General features: G+C 47.2%; 1 protein-coding gene across 1 annotated transcript in view; it reads left to right on the top strand.

Moving 5' to 3' along the window:
- Positions 1-6: 6 nt before the first annotated feature.
- The window catches only part of ABCB10 (ATP binding cassette subfamily B member 10), a 34,682-nt gene continuing 27,494 nt past the window's right edge, over positions 7-7,194 (top strand). Inside the window, exon 1 of the mRNA XM_019549875.1 lies at positions 7-58. The gene's annotated coding sequence lies outside the window, so the exon portion shown is untranslated. The remainder of the gene's footprint in view (positions 59-7,194) is intronic.

Raw genomic sequence — 7,194 nt, 5'->3', positions numbered from 1 at the left:
CACCTGCGCCTGCAGGAGCTGCTGGTGCTGGCGCGGCCCGAGCGCGGGCGGCTCGCAGGTACCACGGGACGGGTGGAGCGGGGCCAGCCCGGAGGGGCACGAGGGTGGCAGAGCCCTCGCCCGCTCCCCAGGCGTTGGCTGGAGGGATGAAGGCTGCCCAGCCAGGCCTCTGTTGCCGGCCTTGGCTGGTTGCCCTCCCCCCGCTTTTTCTGCTGCATCTGTCAGGGGCGTTTTAAGCTCCCCCCTCGGAGGCTTCGACTGGGAGTGCCGCTGCTCCTGCTGGGCCCAAAGTGGGGTTCCTGGATAGAGGGTCTTGCCCTGCTGCTGTGGGTCAGGCCCATTGCTGCCTGTGAGGTCGGGAAGGCACTTGAGGCCGTGGTCTGAGGGGACGCCTAGATGATACACGGCTGTAATTGCAGCCCCTCGGAGCTGCCTTGAGTCAGCTGGAGCGTGGTGATTACTGCGCTCCCATGTCTTGTGTATCCGCAACCCAGCTGGGAGAAGCGGTGGTGGAGGCCCTTAACCGAAGCTTGTTTCAGCTTGAGTTAAAGCATCTCCACTGCTGTTTTTTGCCACAGGGGTGCTGACGCATAAGATGCTGCCTGGGCGCTTTAATTAGAGAGGCTGTCAGGGCACAGACAGAAGTGACAATTTTTGCTGGATCTGGCAGCAGAAATCAGTCTGTACCTGTGACCCAATGCATGCACCCAGCTATAGACTGCTTCAGAAATTTCCAAGTGAAAATTTGTTGCAGGAGGGTTCAGAAGAAGGCGTTTCAAAAGATAATTTCTGTAACTTGTGTCTGCACTACCTGAGTTGCTCTAATTAAAGCACCCCCCCCCCCCACACACACACACGCACTCATGGAGCATGTTGTTGCCCTGGGAGTTTTGCCTTTGTTAGTGGGGCCCCATGCCCTCTGCCTGGGATCTCCTGAGTCAGGGGTCAGCATCATTTCTGGGCAGGGTGCCAAAAACACCCACAACCTTGATTTGTAAGATATTGGCATGGCAGAGGAGCTGCAAAGGGCTCGACCCTTGTTGTGGCAGTGCAGCCTTGGCCCCATCCCTGCCGTCCACCCTGAGGCACGTGTGCCAAGCAAAATGCCTTTATGCACCACATTCTGGCACCTGTGCCAGGGGTTACCTACCCCTGAGTGTATATTGACAAACAACCTTTCTCAGAAGCCGGATGTTGGCTGCTGTGGTTTCCCTGCTTTACCTGTAGCAGGTGATGGTGTTCAGTCTGTGTTGTCAGGGTTGACAGCTGACTTATGTAGAGTTTAGATGATGGTTTGGATAGGGATGGTCCTGCCTCAGGCAGGGAGCTGGACTAGATCAGCGTTTCTTAACCCATGGATCAGAAGAATATATGAAAGGGTTGCAAACAAATTTAAAAAATGGATTTTCCTTTAAAGGAGAAAAACGTAGGAAACCATGGGCAGAGCTCCAGCCTGCAAGGGGCTGCTTGGGGCCCTCCCACACAGCCCCCTGTCTCCCCCAGTGTGTGGATTAGCAATGGGGATGGGGGGCAGTGGGTCAGGAGTGAGGGGTACCAGTAGGGCCAGGGGGCTGTTTTGTACTTAAATTATTTACTAGGTCGGGATTGGCTGTCGATGTTTACAAATGGGTCCTGGTACAAAAAAGGTTGACAACCCCTGGATTAGATGCCCTCTGAAGGCCCGGCCAGCCTGACGTTTTTATGATTTTATTATTTTCTATCATTTCGGTGACTTCCAGCCACAGCTCACAGCACCCTGAGGTCTTTGGGTGCCCTGAAGTCCTTTTCAGGGGTGCTGCAGGATGTCCTGAGGTCCTTTTGAGTGTGCTGTGGGGTGCTACAAAATGTTAATGCTGGTAGCAAATGTAGCTCATGAGATTAAACCCAGAGATTTCAAAGAGGGAATCTGTCGTGTTAAATCTGTTCTGCCATTCTGTGGGCTTCCTGAGTTCTTTGCATTAGAAGAATTGATCTATTACTACCTTTCTGTAGCCAAAGAATAAGTGAAAACAGTTTTCTAGGGGCATCCTGATTTTATCAAGGTGTGCCTTAAGTCTGAACAATGTTGAGAACCACTGCTCTGAGGTGCAGCCCTGCCCTGCCTTCTGCCTGACCTCACAAAGAAAGCAGGGCAGGGTGACCTCTTTGGCCACATCCAGAAAACTATGGACATGCAGTATGTGGCACCGCATACCCATCTGTGGTGCCACACACTGCATATCCAGTCACTCCCTGCACTGCTACCTTGCTGAGTAGGGATTTTTTTTTTTTTTTTACCCCGGGGCAGCAGCACACACCACCCATAACCAGAGCCTGGCTGGCCATAGCCACATTCCAGCTATCAGCCAGGCTCTCAACTGCAGGAATGCTGCAGCTGCAGCACTCCCAGGACTCCAGGTGAGGCTGCTGGGACCAGCACAGTTGCTGGCCTCAGCCTCCCCTACCCCACGCAGAGTAACCTGCCATGCACCAGAGCACCTGTGGCTCAGGAATTCTCGGGGACAAGTAGCAACATCACCAGCTGTTGGAGAACTGAGCTGTAGACAACATGAAGTACAAGAAAGACGGCTGCTTGTCCCCAAGGAAAGAAATGCCCATGTTTGTCCAGATGCAGCCTTTGAGAGCAACTCCAGTGTTTGAGCCTCTCCAGTAATGGGGATGTTAGAAATAGAAAGTGTCCTAGTTAGCATCACATCCTTCTAGGAAGTGTTGGAGTAGAGTCAGATTTTAGATACTTTGTGCAGAAAAGCCCCCCAGCCACTTTGCTTTGAGGATCTCTAATGTGTGTGGCATGGGACCATCTCTTTGCAGCTCTTTACAGGCTTTACTGTGCCTTATTTTGGCTAAAGATTAACGAGGTACAAACATTATATCATTTGTTGTGACTCTAACAATAACCACAGTGTGGCTCATTACTAATTTTTTTTTAATGATGGTTTTGCAAGGCCCTATCCTACAGTTGCTGCATCAGTATAGGCAGGTAGATCTAGCTCTAGGACAGCAGATGAGTGGACATAACCCTTGTAGTGCTGTTGTGAGGTGGGCATTATTATTGCCCTTTTGTTGTGGGGAAACTGAGATGCAGCGTCTAACTGACCTGCTTCAGTTAACACAGAAAGTTTGTGACAGGTCTTAGTTTGTCTGGTCTGCATTGTATTCACAGGACCATTCCTCCCCCACCTATACAGTACCTATGCTGCTTCTGTGTTAAATGATGAAGTGTAAAGAGTACAAATGAGTGTGAGTAATTCTTAGAGAATCAATTATGTCAGTCTCTATTCTAGTATTACTGAGCATTTTTTTTTGAAGGTGGAAAATATAATGTGTTACTGTTCCAAAACGCCTTCAAGTTTTGCTAATAGAATCTGTAATATTGTGCATCTGACTATGTGCAGCATGGTCTGGCTGTTGCAGATTCTGGAACGAGGCTCTATAGAGTGGAAGTCCAGAGTTGTTGGAGTCCAACATACTGCATAAGGAGCAGTTGGACTTGTGAAATCTTTCTGTTTATAAAAGCAACTTCACCCTTCCTTTCAAAATGTGGTGTAGCACTGAAAATGTCTTGAAGGTCTTAAAAGTAAAAGCTCTTAACATTAGTTTTTCTTTTAAATGTCTGGACAGCACACTGCAAGGATTGTTTAACATTTTTACTGCTGTTTTTAGAGGTTCTTATTTGAGAAGCTCACTATTCTACAAATTTCAGTCATGATACACAGTACCAGATTATAATCAAGCCAATACACAGAGTTATGTATATTTTTTCTTATATATACGATAACTTTAGTGTGCCAGTGCTTGCATCTAGACCAGTGATTCCCAAGGGTGTGCTGCAAATATGTTATATGGAATATGTTAAGAGTTTAACAACATATATACACATGCATGCATGCACATGCATTTTCAGGTGTAAGTGAAATGTGCAGCTAAGTTTAATCCAGAAAAAGGTATCAAAAGTTTGAGAGACTTTTTTGAGATGCCCAAGTGATTCAAGTTAAGAGTAAAAACTAATATTGAACTCCTATAATGATATTAGATCACAGGAAAACTTAAAGATGCATACAACTAAAAAAACTGCTTTTTAACATTGTGCTGCTTAGAGGGACTAGCAGGAAATGTCTTTATTTGAAATGTAGGTATTATTTCTAGACCAGTGGTTCTCAATATTTTTAGGCTCAAGACACCTCTGACGTTTTGGAAATTAGAGGCATCCCATTTATTTCTTACAGGGCGTACCTTTTTGCACCCTGCAGCACCCTTCAGAAGATCTTGCAAGGTGGACAGGGCACCCCAGAGAGCATGGTGGTAGATTGTGCACAGTGGTTGATGCTGGCAGCAGCTGCTTGGTGGGACAGATTGGTGAGCTAGGGGGTGGGTCATTAGACCCCTGAAGGAGGTAGAAGGGGGTGACGGTGGCTGCTGATGCATGGGCTGGTGCCAGGTAAAGGCAGTAGGGGCAGAACTCTGCTATGCCCAACTGTTTGCTGCCTGGCTCCTCCTTGCCCTTGGTCTGTACCTGAGGGGGTAAGTGTGGCCTCTGCCACTGTGGGTGCTTTTCTGGGAACCTGAATGCTGTTGACAAGAGCTGCTGTTCCTTGTGGGCCCTCCCACCAGCTCTGGGAGCATGGAAGGAGCCAGGATGGCCCCATCCATCTGCCTCTCTGCATTGAGTCCATGGGGATGGGGAGAGGGCTCTGCTCTTTAGCCTGGCTCTTTCTCCTGCTCCTCCTGTGCTCCCAGAGCTGGTCGAAAGGGCCATGCGGAGTAATGCCTTGACCCTGGGGAAGGCCCAGGGTGCCCGGGGTGTGGAGGAGTTGGCACTTACCTCCTGTCACAGGGGCCAGGTGCCACAGTACCTTTTAGAGGATCTCTTAGCACCCTGGCTGAGAAGCACTGTTCTAGAGTTGATTGACATATTTTAAGCTTTGGCCTGAAGCAGACATTTGTAGCTAAAGTAAAAATGTCTGAGGAAAAAGCTAATGGTGAAGGTGCCTGTAATCATTAATTACAGACAAAATAGAAATTACAGCTGTAGAGCCTTGAAAGAGGCAAACCTGAATATTTTTTGTTTTGCTGTTCTTTTTATCCACAGTTTACCCTGCATTTCTTTTTAAAAACAACATGGGTTTACAGCTCTATGGTTTGACCAACTGACCTTTAAAGATCTGAGAATACTTCTCATTTGAACAGATAAGCCATTTTTTTTGTAGAAAGACAAAATGCCTTCTGTTTGCTGATAGCTCTAGTGTCTGAGACACACCTTGGATGTAAAATATTGGTTAATCCTTCCTTCAGAGCATTCACAGCTAATGCAAATGATAAACAGACACTTAATGTTTGAGTTATGAAACATCCATCAACAGTTTTGTTTTAGTGCAGGCAGACTTTTTACGGTCCTTTTCATGTCAGAGGTAGGTGTGTGTGCATGCATTATTTTTGCTGAGAGATCAGCTGTGCCAGGATGCATCTCCCTGGCTCCCTTCCCCCATGCTTCTGGTGCCTGATCCTGCAGGACAGTGGTCTGGAGTGCCTGGTCTCAACCCGGTGTGTGCGTCTCCAAGAGCAGACAAGGAACCCCATGGGGTTCCCCTGCTTTGCAGTGTGAAATGCATGCCCCAGAATCCCCTGCAGTGGATTTTCCAGGGTGTGTGTCTACAAGGATGGAGAAGGGAAGCCCCTGTGAGTACCTTGTTCCACAGCTGAAATGCTGCGGGGGGTTCTAGGGCAGGTGTTCCATGTTGCAGAGCAAGGGAACTGCATGGGGTTCCCTGCTCCATGGTTGCAGATGTATGTCCTGGGGTAAAGAGGGGTTGAGATTGGGGTGAAAGCAGATGCCTGTGGCATGTCTGGGTTCCCCATCCCACCAGATTACTGGGGACAGGCATTCAGATGCTTTTAGCAATGTCTTGGGACAAACTGTTACTGCCCTTTGTGGCAGCAGACTTTGGGTGGTGTGCTGGGGCACCTGTGAGGGAAGTCTGAAGGGTAACTGTTCTGTCCTGCCACAGATGAGGAGAGGGTAGGCTGCCTGAATCTGTAAATGTCTCTTCAAAGTGAGGAGGAAGATAGTTTTTTGGGAAATATGTATTTCTCGATGATTTCTTGATACTGGGCAGTGCTGTCCCCATTTCACTAAGGATGTATCCCAGAAGATAAACATAGCAAAGATCTCTTGGGGTTTGGAACTTGATTGATGTTACACGTAATTCTAGGTCATTAACTTTTGTGTGTAACTGCTGCTTCTCTTTTTCTTTCTTCCTCCTGGCATTTTTTCTTGGTGATTTTGTCCAGTTACTCTCTAATATCATTCCTGAATTGGATACAACATTAGACGCATCTTGTGCTCGTTCTCTATTTCTTTCTTCAGTGCTTATTGGCTCAAAGAGGAAGAAAAGTCCTCAGTTAGGCTCTTTTGCAGAGCACTTTAATAAACTTATTTTTGTAAATGTTTGGACTCCATAATAACTTTCTTATTGGTGAGAGCTGCCATAACTTCTGCTTCCTGGTTTATAACGTGATCTTAGGATGTGGACAGAGGTAACATTTGAAGCAGGTCAAAGTGGAATGGAGTTTGAAACATTTCCAGAATATAGCATTTCAGATATGGACAGAAGTACCACCTCTGGGCATTTCAAAATGAGCAAGCAGCAGCATGTGGTAGTGTTGCTCCACAGCCAGAAGAAGACCAGAAGGAGTATGCATCCTAACCAGCCCAGTCTTCAGAGGTTCTCAAGGCCTACTGAGGGTGGAGGAAAGTGCTTGGCTGTTTGCCCAAGGATCTTGCAACTGATGCTTCTTGAGTTTCACTCCAAGCCCAGGGAGTGCAGAATGGAGCCTTACTGCCTCCTTGTCCTGCAGCCCTGGAAACTCTCTTATACTTTTCAGTTGTGACAAATAGATTTTCATTCTTCTGAAGACCTGCATTGTATTCTGTTAGGTTATTGCTTTATAATTTTGTATAGGGAACTGTATATCCTATTAAAGCAAATTTTAAAGAATTCTTAAAAAGTTTTGGAATGACATATTGCAAGTGTATCCATCTTTACTTGAGCTGCTGCTGCCCCATGCTCTGGGTTGGATCCAGTGTGCAAGGAGCTCCATGGTCCAGATCCAGCACACAGTAACTTTGGCACTTCTCCAGTAGGTGAGTTACAGCAAACTCTTTTTTTGGTCTTGAAATCATTAAACTTATAAAAT

Source organism: Crocodylus porosus, unplaced genomic scaffold (genome assembly GCF_001723895.1).
Source record: "Crocodylus porosus isolate Cpor-Errol unplaced genomic scaffold, CroPor_comp1, whole genome shotgun sequence".
Lineage (NCBI taxonomy): Eukaryota > Metazoa > Chordata > Crocodylia > Crocodylidae > Crocodylus > Crocodylus porosus.
This window is presented reverse-complemented; position numbering and strand designations above follow the sequence as displayed.